At 39.0% G+C, this 14,259-nt stretch overlaps 1 long non-coding RNA gene across 1 annotated transcript; it reads left to right on the top strand.

The window, feature by feature from the left end:
• The first annotated feature begins 9,325 nt into the window (after nt 1–9,325).
• LOC145422717 (uncharacterized) lies at nt 9,326–11,399 on the top strand. Its single transcript, XR_013904003.1, has 2 exons — nt 9,326–10,568; nt 11,153–11,399. It is a non-coding gene; the product is annotated as an uncharacterized LOC145422717 (long non-coding RNA).
• The last annotated feature ends 2,860 nt before the right edge of the window (nt 11,400–14,259 follow it).

The following is a 14,259-nucleotide window of genomic DNA, read 5'->3' as shown; positions in this document are numbered from 1 at the left end:
AGATAATACCCAACGTTATCTATCCATGGTCTGTGATCCTGAACTGCTGGAATATCTTAAACATATAAAGACCCGGATGACCTTCCTGATTCAACATCCTGATTAAAACATAGGTCATTGTACCCAGATCTTAAAATGTGCTCTAAAAATTATTTTGTTAGTGTACTACTTGCTCCTGTATTTTAAATTGCTATTAGTAGAATGTTGGTAATTAATAAAATGAACTAGATGTGTCTGTTTTTAATAAATGTATAATTATTTCACATTTATAATAATGGCTTACACAGCAATTGGGAATACATTTCATTATAGTAGATGTATATCTGAAAGTTAATAATTTTACCAAAACTGTGACTTTAGCCGTGAGAATAGAGGTAAAAGTTAATGAGCAAAAGTATGGCTCCATGTCAACAAAGAGTACAACAGATGTGTAATTGTACTGGGTCTTGGACCCAGGACCCCTGTAATACAGTTTTGTAGTTTCTGAGTTCCCTGAATTCAATTAGTCCACCATGGGTTTTTTTTCCAGCTTTCCCCTGTGTTCTCCTGTGTCAAGTTTCTCTGTTCATTACTTCCTCTTTTAATTGATTAGTTTTTGTCTCTTTAGTTTAGTTCCTGTCTGTGATTGTATTCATTCATTTCACCGGTCTTGTTTCCTAGCTGTGTCTCATTCCCCTGATTAGCCCTCAGCGTCTGGGCGAGTATTTAAAGCGCATATGTTCTCTGTGCGAGCGTCGCAGACGAGGAGAGGAGTAATGGATGAAAAAGCCCAAAGAGATGGAAGTACTGAAGAGAAGAGGAATTAGAATCAGTGGAAGCAAGAACAATTACATATATTTGAATGAGAGGGAGATAGAAGGTGGATCAGCTTAAAAACCTGGGGTTGTGATGATTTAGATATTGTTAGTTTACAGCAACTTTGCCTCAAGACGCTTTATATTTGCTACTTTTAAAAATTTTTTTATATAAGTTTAAGTAAATGTAAGTGTAACTACTCTCAGGCATGTTCTGAGAGTAGTCTTTGGTTATAGTTCAATAGTTTTAGTGCCAGTGGTGGGACAAAACTTTGTTTATTCAACACAAATGAACCCTGTTGTATACCTTAGAACTGGCTCAGTTTTTTGCATTCTCAAGCAAGCGGTCTCAGAACACAATTGTATGCACAGCACTGTGGGCCTGAAGCTGACAACGGCCGAGCTATTAACAAGCTGGCATGAATTCAGAAGGTATAGTATGTGAAAGTTGTCCAAGGACTGCATCACGGATCTCCGGACACATAAGATCTGTTTATCATTAACATTTACAGCTTTTGGCAGTTCGTCGTCTGAACTTTGGAATAAAACATATCCTGAGTAAAAGGAAAAAACACCATTTACCAGACTGACTGACAGCAAGGGAAGCAGAAAATCTGTCTTTTTGTCAAGAAGCTGTTTAGGTCCATTCACACCTGCCACTGAATTAGGACTAATGTTGCAAGTGCGCGGTTTGACAATTTAAACAGAATGAGAGTAACAGGAAGTTAATGGCTCCAAAGTCATGATAACAGCAAATACCTAGATTACCTGTGCTGTTGCCCTTTACCCATCTGTAATGTGTTTTATTGGTGGATATACACTGATGCTTGGTGAATGTTGAGTGGTATAAAAGAAGAAAAAAAGTGGAACAAGATTTGGTACTTTTTCTACAGTTAATAATAATAATAATAATAATAATAATTTCTAAAAGTTGATTCTGTTCATCTGGACGTTTTCAGTGGGAGAAACGTTTCGTCACTCATCCAGGTGACTACTTCAGCCTCAGCTGACTGCAGGTTTCCCCAGTCTTATAAACAGTGTATTTGCACTAAAACTAGCAGCACTGAATGAACAATGGGCTGGGAGGTCAGCTCCTTCATCATAATTCAAGGTTCAAGGTTCAAGGTTCATAGTTATACAAGTATAACACACAGTGAAATGTAGCCTGACACACTCCTCGACATGTGCAAAAATTGGGGGGGGGGGGGGGGTGTAGAGGAAGAACATTATATATATATATATATATATATATATATATATATATATATATATATATATATATATATTAGGAGTGCAACGATACACAAAATTCACGGTTCGGTTCGGTTCGATACTTTGGTGTCACGGTTCGATATTTTTTCGATACAAAAAAATGTTCATGCATTTTTAATTTGTCATTTATTAAAATTATAAATATATATTTTAACTCAAAAGTACAGTTTTTAAATTTAACCCTAACCCTTGTGCGTGTTTTTTATTTTGACAGCGAATGCGCACCTGCGGACCACTTATGTGCAGCCCTGGTTATTTAGCTCGTCATATTGCAGCCACAGAAATTCTTTTGTCCATGAAACCATAAAGCTGCACTTTCTTTTTGCCTTATAGTCTGATTTGTCATAACTTCTCCGTTTTGTGGTAAGCTTTTCTTTGGCTGTCACTTCTTCACCCTGACCTGTCTTATTTGGCTCAGCAGAACTGAAATGCTTTTACACACGGACTCACATAAGCTCAGCGATTCTCTGCGCGATCAACCTCTCACATGTTTAAGCTTGCTGCGGGAGATTTCACTTGTCATGTTTGCATAGTAAGCTAACGATTAATAAGACGATGTCAGAGGAATTGGTGCACAAATTATCATCACTCACAGATCAGTGCTGTCGCTCTCTATACACAGTTCGCACGATTGCAAAGTGAAAGCAAAAAAACAAGCGCAAATTCAAACGCGATTTCAATATGTCACATATTGACAGTGGCTCACCGATGCCAATGACATAATTACCCAGCTACATTTCCGAAAGAATGCAAAAGCATTGACATATATTTTTCCTACAATAGCCCGACGGGCAGGGAAGAGATAGATTTTGGTAGCCCGACTGAAAAAATCGCTAGCTCCGGGACGTCGGGCTAGCGATATTGCAAGCCCTGTATCTGATTGAGGAATCACTCATCTTTGGAAAAGAGAGTTTATTACAGAGAAAAGTCTCTTTCCAAAATAAAAGCTATACTATCCGCTTCTTCTGGGCTATATTCTCAGCAGCATAAGGAGAATCATGTGCTAACAGCTGTCTAAATGACTCGGCTAAAGTTAGTAGCATGCTTGCTTTTTTTTGTCTGCTTCCACTTGTCTTTGCACTAGGATGATGTCGGCGTAAATGTGCAGTCATATTCGTTGTGTTCCCACTAGTGCTTTCAGGTTAATCTCGTTGAAATGACCTTAACGCCACAACACGGCAAATCTCCGTTAACGAGCTACCGCCGATCGCTCCGTGCATGGGGCTAGACGGCCAACACGTTAACGAGCTAACTGCGCTAACACACTAGTTCACACCAATGTAATTGAGCATTGCATGGCACATCCAACATACTGTTTTACTTTAGTCCATGACTCGCTTACCTTCAGGGTCATACGTCACATGAAAACCAAAATAATTCCAAACGCCAGATCTGAATGAGGGTCAATTTGCCTGTTGCAAGGAGAGCTTAACTTCTGTCTCGCTAGCTTGCCCTGCACTCTTCCTTCTGACTATGCTGTCTGTGTTGAGCGCTCAGTGGATCTGCGCTCGACAGTGCAGCCTAGGCGGAGTAGTCGAACACAGATTCACTGAGCGCTCAACACAGACAGCATCGTCAGAAGGAAAATTGATAAAATAAATTACAAATGTTGTATTGTTCGATACATATGCGTACCGAACCGAAAGCACTGTATCGAACGGTTCAATATCGATACGAATATCGTTGCACCCCTAATATATATATATATGTATATATATATATATATATACATATATAGTATATACACTGGGTGAATGTGCAGTAGTAGCAGCAAGCAGGTGAATTCTGTACATTAATATGAATAGACATCTGACTATTTTACAGGATAGACAATATAAACATATTTAAAATTAAAGGAGTTTGAAATGTACATTGTGCCTTGGTTTAGTGTCTGGAAGAGTCCTGACTCAGTCAATTATAGATGATGTAAGAGGGTGGGTGTGTGTGTTTAGGGCACGGATGGCTTGGGGATAGAAGCCAGGAGGATTGCCAGGTGAGCTGTGACGTCCAGAAGAACAGAATCAACTTTTGGAGATTTACTTACCTGGATGATTGAGCAAACATCAAGACAAAATAATAATAATGTAATGCTTTTATCATTTTCTGCTATTAGCTACACAAAATATTACAATTTTTATTTTTTTTTGCCTGTCCCATTTGGTTCTTTAGCCATCAGAATTGTTGTCTGAAGACCAACAAGGATACCCAATGGATTTACTTTGCCAAATGGATCATCGTGGCATTGCCGTATTGGTCCATTTGATCGACCTTTGTTTTTATTATTTATTATATTTTATTTTCAGATGTTACAGATGGGACAGACATAAGTGAGGGAAAGGAAAGGGAGAGAGAAAGAGGAAGGAAAAGAAAAACAGAAGGGGAGAGGGACAGTGAGAAAGGGGGGGAGAAAAAAAATAAAAATCTCCTGGATCACCTGTTGAGAGAAGAATAGAAAACAAAAAATATTACAATATTAAGAGCAACCTGTTGAAGAGTAATACCAGATAAATAATAAAGTCAAATTCAACTTCATAGTGTTTTTCTTTTCTTTCTTTCTTTTTTCGCTCCTTCTAATTAAAACCTTTAAATAGAATTTCTTTGTTGAACATTTAAGAATACATAATAGATATTTATACAGTAATACATTGTACGTATATTTATATTTCCCGAATCACAAAGAGATAGTTGAAATCGAATAAAGGCGTTTGATTGGTCATTATGTAAAATAAATAAATAAATAAAATATGTAACTTAAATACATAAAATCATTGTAGGATTAGGGCCACCGGGAGATAAAAAGTGGGCACATCTTTTTCTCTTCTTTTACAGAATTCAGAGATATAAGTAAGAATTCTTAGATTAAGGTCACAATTTTCTTTCGTTTTTCTCAGAATTCTGACTTTAATCTAAGAATTCTGAAAACGCCGCACACGCTTCCTCGCTATGATCCGCTCTCCTCTGGGAGTTCAGAAAGCAGGGATGGATCTCTGTTAAAGGTGCGGCTGGCACGTCTCCATTTGAAGGCTGAAGAGAAGGCCCAGAACAGGCGACTGAGCTAGAGCTCGAAACCAGAAGGCTGGAGATAGAGGCAGACAAAGCTGTAAGGCTGTGAAAGCTTGAGCTGGAGTCTCAGCCACAAGCCTCATCTGCCTCTGCTGAAAATCTCAGTTCCACCTCATCGTCTGCTTCTGCTTTCGATAACAATAATTGCATTTCTTTAGTGCCTGCTTTTAGTGAAGCTGAAGCTGAAACATACTTTGCAGCATGTGAACGTATTGCTGGAAAAAGGGGACTCTCTTTGATAAGTGGTGCATTGCCTTAAAAGCAAGGACTATGATGCCCTGCGTGAGTCTGTAATGTGTTTTGTTGGTGTACATACACTGATACATACTTGGTGAATGTTGAGAGCTATAAAAGCAGAAAAAAGAGGAACCAGATTTGGTACTTTTGCAACAGTTAATAAAAAAATAATAATACTAATATTAATAATAATCTTATGCTTTTGTCATTTTATGCATAAGCTACACAAAAATATTACACATTATAACATTATGGACACAAAGTAAGAACAACCTGTTGAAGAGTAATACCAGATAAATAATAAAATCAAATAATAAAATCAAATTCATCTTCATACTGTTTTTCTTTTCCTTCTTTTTTTTTTTTTTTTCAGCTCTTTCTAATTATAGGGACCAAAATTTTTAAATAGAATTTGTTTGTTGAGCATTTAAGAATATATAATAGATATTTATACAGTGTTGAGAGGAAATTATTTGAAGTGCCTCAGTTCTATGCTTTATATTAACTAAAATGCCATATAACCATATAGTGTAGTATTAAGTGGACACGGCCCTGAAAAATAAAGGTATTAGACTACGTGTCCTTGGGGGGCAGAATGCTGTAGGCTCTTGCCCACGCTTGCCCGGGAAAAAGTAGATAACAGGGGAGCATCTTCGAGTAGAAAGTTACTGAGACACTGTTGTTTAGACTGGAGAGAGCTTCTGTAATAAAACTGTTGGGGGTCCACCACCATTTTGAGATGCACTGCAACGGGTCATGCAGGACGCATCTCCCTCCTAGAAGTAATTGTGTAAGAGAATAAAGTGTGAAATGGTCCACTGAGCAGTGTTTTGTCTTCTATCAGATTGAGGAATCAAAAGAACTCGGTGAAGTGTTGATATTTAACAACAATAATACATTGTACGTATATATATGTTTCCAGAACCACAAAGTGATAGAAGAAATCAAATAAAGAAGTTTTATTGGTCGTTATGTAAAAAATAAATAAATAAAATGTAAAAGTGAATATAATAAAATAAAGAACTCGTTAAGTAAAGATTTTCAAGAATATAATAAAATATGTAACTAATAAAATAATTAACAAAAAGTAAAATAATATTAAGAATACATGCTATTTATGAACAGTTAAGACCTTGAAAAACTTCAACTTGAATACATAAAATTATATACTTGTACTCCTTCCTCCCATACGGAAGGGGATTAGGGCCACCGTAAAAAAAAAGAAAAGAAAAGTGGACACGTCTGTTTTCTTCTTTTCCAGAATTCTGACTTTTTTTCTCAAAATTCTGAAAACGCCGCACACGCTTCCTCGCTACGATCCGCTCTCCTCTGGGAGTTCAGAAAGCAGGGATGGATCTCTGTTAAAGGTGCGGCTGGCACGTCTCCATTTGAAGGCTGAAGAGAAGGCCCAGAACAGGCGGCTGAGCTAGAGCTCGAAACCAGAAGGCTGGAGATAGAGGCAGACAAAGCTGTAAGGCTGTGAAAGCTTGAGCTGGAGTCTCAGCCACAAGCCTCATCTGCCTCTGCTGAAAATCTCAGTTCCACCTCATCGTCTGCTTCTGCTTTCGATAACAATAATTGCATTTCTTTAGTGCCTGCTTTTAGTGAAGCTGAAGTTGATACATACTTTGCAGCATGTGAACATATTGCTTGCGTATTGCAGTGACCTAGCGAGTCTAAATATGCGTACTTGTGCGTAGTTGCGTTCTCGTGTACTCCTCATACGTCATCAGTCGGAGACCAACTACTGTTTCAATTCAAAGTACGCATCAAGACAAGAACGCAAAACATTCCTGGACGTGTTTTATCGAGCATGCATCGGTGGTGACTTGTGTGGACTTGGTACAGCTAAATATCCCAGAATGCCTTTCTTCCACAACTCAAACGCGGCAATACAGTAGCGGAGAAGCGCAGCTAAAAAATGACTCTTTCTGGGTCACAAAATAAACGTTTACTTTTTTTCAGGCGAGAATGTAGCTGTGTAAACTTCAAATGTCTGCTCAATTTAACAAGACATCACATATTTCTAAAAATGCTCCCATGTTTTCGGAGGCCTCTGTTACCCACCAGCTTGATAGCTAGCCAGGGTTTCAACGCTCACTAGAGCCGGCGAGAACAGCAAACTCCCAGCACACTGTTTTCAACCCCCCCACAATCTTTCGCTACTGAGGTTAAACACGATATATAAGTCACTTAGATCACTTCCAAATGTTAATTTTTGGTTTATTTTAGTGTTTTATGTGTTCCTGAGTAAATTGGTTTGGGCCAGATTAAAGTTAAGCTTCATAACATAATAATCACAGTTAAATTAAGAGGGGATGGCAGTAAAAACTCTGGTGTTTCCAGAACCACAAAGAGATAGAAGAAATCAAATAAAGGCGTTTTTTTGGTCGTTATGTGAAAAATAAATAAATAAAATGTAAAAAGTGAATACAATAAAATAAAGAACTCATCAAGTAAAGTTTTTCAAGAATATAATAAAATATGTAACTGATAAAATAGTTAATAAAAAGTAACGTTATATAACAAATACATGCTATTAATGAACAGTTAAGACCTTGAAAAACTTAAATACATAAAATGATATACTTGTACTCCTCGAAACCAGAAGGCTGGAGATAGAGGCAGACAAAGCTTGAGCTGGAGTCGCAGCCTTATCTGCCTCTGCTGAAAATCCCGGTTCCACCTCATCGTCTGCTTCTGCTTTCACTATCACTAATTACCTGCTTTTAGAGAAGCTGAGGTTGATACATACTTTGCAGCATTTGAATGTATTGCTGGAAAATGTCAGATTCTCAGCAAGCCAAAGGGGTTGGTTTTGTAAAAGCTGAAGCCCGTAATGAGGTCCATGGTTGTGGTGGTAAGGTGCCAGACCCCTGTTTATATATATAACTTTTTCTGCTCTGATTTTATGTTTTTTGTCTCATTTTAGATCAATTGTGTTTATACAGTATGTCAAAATGAAAACATAACTGTAACTTCAGACACGTGAGGTTGTGCTGAAAAGGATGACACCGAACAAGGCAAAATAAATATTTTTTAAAGGTAAAATGTGGAGGGAAAATCAAAAGTAGTTAAAATGGCCAATTATACCCTGGACCCCAGAGGGTTAAACGTTTTTTAAAGTAACGCAATAGTTGCTTTTCGAGTAATTAATTACTTTTAGAATATTGTAACTCAGTTACTAACTCAGTTACTTTTTTTGAAGAAGTAACTAGTAACTATAATTAATTACTTTTTCAAAGTAACTTGCCCAATACTGGCGCTTACCCATGCACAAGCAAATAAAGGTGCTGACATTACCCTCTCTGATTCTTTGTTGATATCTTAGTATGAAGTGTGATGTTTCACAATTTTGTCGTAGTCGTCATGTGTGCCAGATTGCGGGTAAGCCTAACCAGATCATACCCCATGCCGCCTTGTGTCCCATTCCTGTAGTGGATCACCCATTTGACTGTGTCATAGTAGACTGTGTGGGTCCACTATCAAGAACAAAATCAGGAAAGCAATGTCATCTCACAATCATGTGTGCAGCTACCCGTTTCCCTGAGGCTGTCCCATTACATAAGAAAATCACTTGCCCAAGGTCATATAGACTGACCAGGGTTCAAACTTTCAGTCTATGTTATCTAAACAAGTTGCTAGCACTTGTGGAGATCAGGGAAATTATTTTGCTGCTATTGTCCAGATTAATAATATAATCTACAGCATTGATATTGCATTCAGATGTTTAAACAGTGTGTGTCTTTCAGAAAGACTAAGTTGCAGGCTGACAGGAAATTGCAGGTTTGCAGAGTGTGCCCTTTGCAGAAGTGAAACCTAGGTGTTAAACATGTTGTGTCCTCTGCTTATCATCCTGAATTGCAAGGTCCAATAGAGCGGCGGCATCAGACTTTAAAGATGCTACGTAAGTACTGCCTAAAAGTTGAAAGAAGTTGGGATAAGGGAGTCCCATTTGTGTTATTTGCTGCCCGTGATGTTGTTCAGGAATCACTGGGGTTTAGTCCTTCTGAAACAGTATTTGGCCATACGCCACGCCGTGGTACGTGAGTACTGCCTAAAAGCTGAGAGAAGTTGGGATGAGGGACCACGCCGACCCCTCAAAGTTCTGAATGAGACACTTTTGATTCAGGAGGGGAGTTCCAAAACAAAAGTAAGGAGGTATGTGAAAAACTTCCTTGAGCATTTGAGTTAAGCCAAAGCTCTGGCTAAGCAGCACCTTGCTGTTTCCCAGGAAAAAATGAAATGCCAGTATGATAAGGCTTTTGTTAAAAGAACCTTTCAGGTGGCATGTGGATAGGTTGACGCGACCCTTCAAACATGAAGTTGATGCCGGTGCTGTCGGGGTTGGGGCAGTGCTGTTGCAAGACTTGCAGGGTTTAGACCGCCCCGTTTGTTATTATTCCTGCAAGTTTAATAAAAAACAGGTAAACTACTCCACAAAAAGGAGACCCTGCCTTTGTTCTTGGGGTGCAGCATGTCACTTGTTCTGTACACTCATCACAACCCACTCATATTCCTTGCTCGCATGTTTAATCACAACCAGCATCTCGTGCGCTGGGCTGTGTTATTGCAGGAATACAATTTAAGTATTCATCATAAAAATGGTTCTGAAAATGTTTTAGCTGATAGTCTGTCCCGATTGTAAACTTGTTTTGAGCTGTTTTTTTGTTACACTCTGTGGGGTCTGCTTCCATGATCTAATCTCTGTAATAAAATATTATGATTAACAAAAAGTCTAAAGTCATCATTGGTGGAGTGGACCTCAATGTTTCCTCTGCCATGTTTCACTGTGGAGCTGGTCCATTGTGGTATCTGCGGTTGTTGAATTTATCCTTCTATTATCTACACTGATGATACACAGCAAATTCAACAGTGTTAAATGTTTTGGTGTTAATAGTCTTCTTGCAAAAGTAGAGTTAATTTTACTCTAAGCAGAGTCACATTCTTTTAATGTAACTCTGAGGTGTAAAATGATAGTAGTTAAAATCGAGTGTTAAAAATGAGTGTTTCTCTGTCAAATCTGGAGGTGTTACAATGGAAACATTAACTCTTGACCTCTTAACTCTGAACTCCTACAGGGGCTATGACACCAACAGAGTAAATTCACAGACTCCGCCCCCAGCACGGCTCCAATCGAAGCTGAAGTGAAGCCGTTTCAGAACATTTTGCTCTACATATTTGAGTTGTTTGCCATGCTTGGTAAGTCATTTTTTCAAAGATTGTTTCAATTATTATTATGAGCTTTTACTTCTGTGGCTCTTTGGAGTTGAGACAAAGCTGTGTGAAAGGCATTAGCCATGTTGCTCGGTGATAGCATAATATTCTGTTTTAGCTAGCTGAAAGGTATTGTTTGCGGGCAAATACCACAGCCTTGAAAAAAGCTTGCATGTGAATTTTCAGTCAAACTTTTGGTCAAATACACCTAAAACAATGTCTAGAATGTGAAATGTTGGTATAATGGTGCTGCTTGAAGCCTGAAAACGATCGCCCATAAAAAAAAACGAGCAAACAGCAGTAGCAGGCGTCCTGACTGGGTTCTACGTTAGCATAGATCCCTCCAGAGTTTTGTGCACACGGTTTAGGTAAAAATGAAAAAGGTTGAGGTTTTACATTTAGTTCAGTATTACCTGTTGCCTGTGTCCTTGTCTTTTGGGAAAATACTTTACACAAGTAATGGCTCAAAGAGGATTCCTTTTTTTTTTTTTTTACTGTGCTGCAATTGTTTACTGGATTATTTGTGCCATTAATTAGTGTCAACTAATTTTTATTCAATCTCCGCACAGGATATGCTTGTGAAGATGGAATATGGGGGAGAGCAGAAGTGCGTTGAAGTTCCACAAAGGGATGAATGAAGGACATGCATATTGTATTGAAGAAATAAGTGATGAATGCTGTTATTTGCATTTACCATGTCAGACCTTTTGATAAACAAAATTCTAATGAAAGTGAGAACATGTATACTGTTACATCTTTCAGAAAATGTTTTGAAATTGTGGTGCACAGTTCAGAATAAATGTTTTTCAAAAACCATTGCATCTTTTTAGTAAATGTTTATTTCCAAAATAAATTTCTAGAAGTTCAGAACAGGAAAATTCCTGCTTTTTAGAATGAATTAGAAGATAACTCTTACGTAGTTAAACTAAAATACTCTTTGAGAGTTAATATATAAACTCTTAACACCAAGTGTTAAATTATCAACTCCAGACAGATTTGGTGTTTAACACTAAATCAGAGTTAACGTACCAACTCTCCAAAAAGAGTTAAATTAACACTCTCTGGTGTGGACCCATATAGACACTTTAATAGTGTTGAAATCAAATCCGACAGTGTTAATTTGGACATGCTGGATTTGCTGTGTACTGATCAATAAACAATGTCATCAGAAAATGCTTTAGTTTTTTTTTTCTCCAGTTTTTAGTGGTTTGGGTTTGTTTGGGGTTTTTTTTTAGGTTTTTCATAACAGTTAAGATTTCAATTCAATTTTATTCATATAGTGCCAAATCACAACAACAGTTGCCCCAAGGCACTTTATGTTGTAAAGTAGATCCTAATACAGAGAGAAACCCAACCATCATAGGATTCCCTGTGAGCAAGTACTTTGGCGACAGTGGGAAGGAAAAACTCCCTTTTAACAGGAAGAAACCTCCAGCAGAACCAGGCTCAGGGAGGGGCAGGGCCATTTGCTGCGACCGGTGTGGGAAATAGTTGTAAATGAAAGAGACAGAATCATTCAATCATTTCAGCTTCATTAGAATGAACAGAAATTTAGCAAATACAGAATATCATAGATTAAATAAAACATTTGATATATGTACATAAACATGAACCACATTTAATGACTGAAGGCATTATAAATATAATTATCCTAAATGGCACTGCTAAGACAATACTGACACCTTCACTAGTAGTACCTTCACTTTATTCATAGTGCTAATGTATGGAAACATCCTGTGAGTGAAAGTGTGTGTGAAGGTGTGTATGTGTGTGTTAGTATCAGGATCAGAGAACGACAGCTTTCCTCTGTTCCAGTCCAGATTCACTCTGATCCTCTGGAGATTCTTCTTTATTAGGAGAGCGTCTGGAGCTGATGATAAACATGCTGAGTATTTACCAAAACTTAAAGCCCTCAGAGCCCAGGACAGAGCAGGAACACTCAATCCTCTCTGGATTATCAGGAAGCTGCTGCTTCTCTCCTCCTCTCACACTGGTCAGATCTTCAGACAGGATGAGGTTTGGATCAGCAGTGTTTGGGTCCAGGATGAGAGGAGTGTAGGAGACCATGTCCTTCATGTTGTTCCAGATGTTGAAGGTCAGGTTGCCCAGGTGTTTGGCCTGGTCTATCAGAGCTCCTGAGGGCAGCTGTGGATCATCCAGCAGGGGGCAGCGCTGGACTCTTTCCACTGCAGCCTTGTAGTTGTGCAGGAATGAGACGTCTTCAGCTCTCAGCTCCTCCTCTGTGGCTCTGACTGTGTCTGAAAGAGCTGCTATCTCTCTGCTCAGAGCCTCCATCTTCTCCTTCATCATCCCACTCTTCTGCTCCTCTTCCTCCCTCAGTGCAGCCAGCCTGGCCTCCTCTTCCTCTGCTAGAAACTGATGAAGCTTCTTAAACTGCTCCTTAATCTGCCTCTTTGTGTGTCGGGCCTGGACCTTAATGTGTTCTGCTGTTTGATCAAACTTCACTTGAACTTCTTCACAAACCTTTAACTTCTTCTTTAAGGGCTCCAGAGTTTCCTGAAGTTCCTTCTTGTGTTGTTGTGCAGCTTCATTGATGGGTCTGAATCTGTGATTGGTGTGTTTTTCTGAGCCACAGCAGACGACACACACTGGCTGCTGATGGTCCAGGAAGCTGATGGTCTACTACCACTTAAGGTGGTAGAGTTTGTATGCCCCTGTTGTCTGGGAGCTGGACTAAGCAGAGCAATTGACCCTTGTAATATCACCCAGCATATTGGTTTCAGAACCAATCTCCTGGGTCTGGTCTGGATTGTGTCTTTATCCAGAATGCCCATGGTGAGAGGTTCAGAGTGAGGGATACTAGAGTTATCCTGAAAGAGAAAGGTAAAGCCTTTTTATCTTTGCTTTTCCACAAAAAATCAATCCTGAAATCAAGACTTTTTTGGGGGTGGGGGGCGCTTTGCACCCAAACAGACAGACAGACATCACGTTCGTAATAGTAAGTTTTAATTTCCCATCACAATCAAGACGAACAGGATGATTTGAAAGATTCACCCACTTAGGGTGGTGGAGTTTATATGCCCCTGATGATCAGGGTCTCATAATTCTATGCCTGCTTTGTACTGAAGTCTATAATCAGCCTCCTTAGTCTTGCTGATGTTTAGGAGGAGGTTGTTTTTCTGGCACCATTTCTCCAGGTTTCTAATCTCTTCTGATGTTGTTAGAGATCAGGCCACAATAACAGTGTCGTCAGCAAACTTGACAATGGAGGTGGTATCTGATTGGTTACACAGTCATAAGTGTACAGTGAGTGCAGCAGGGGGCTTTAAACACAGCCCTGAGGCACTCCAGTGCTGAGTGAGATGTAAGGAGACATGTTTTTTTTTCACCCTCCCTGACTGGAGTCTGTCTGTGAGGAAGTTGAGGATCCACTGACACAGTGAATGAGTCAATGAGACCTAAAACCTTCAACCTGGTGAAAAGCTTTGAGGGAATTATTGTGTTAAATGCTGAACTGTAGTCCATGGACAGCATCCAAGCATAATTCCCTCTGCCAGTGTCCAGGTGACTCAGGGATGTGTGGAGCATCGTCTGAGAAACGATCAGTCAGCTGTATGTTGCTGAAGGAAAAAATACTGGTCTAGACCTAATATCTATTATTTTCAAGATGTCTAAAGACACACTCCCACCTCTGTCACACTGCAGGGAAACAAAA

The sequence above is a fragment of the Astatotilapia calliptera genome, chromosome 3, assembly GCF_964374335.1.
Source record: "Astatotilapia calliptera chromosome 3, fAstCal68.1, whole genome shotgun sequence".
NCBI lineage: Eukaryota > Metazoa > Chordata > Actinopteri > Cichliformes > Cichlidae > Astatotilapia > Astatotilapia calliptera.
The sequence above is the reverse complement of the archived record's forward strand: the minus strand, read 5'-3'. Positions and strand labels throughout refer to the sequence as shown.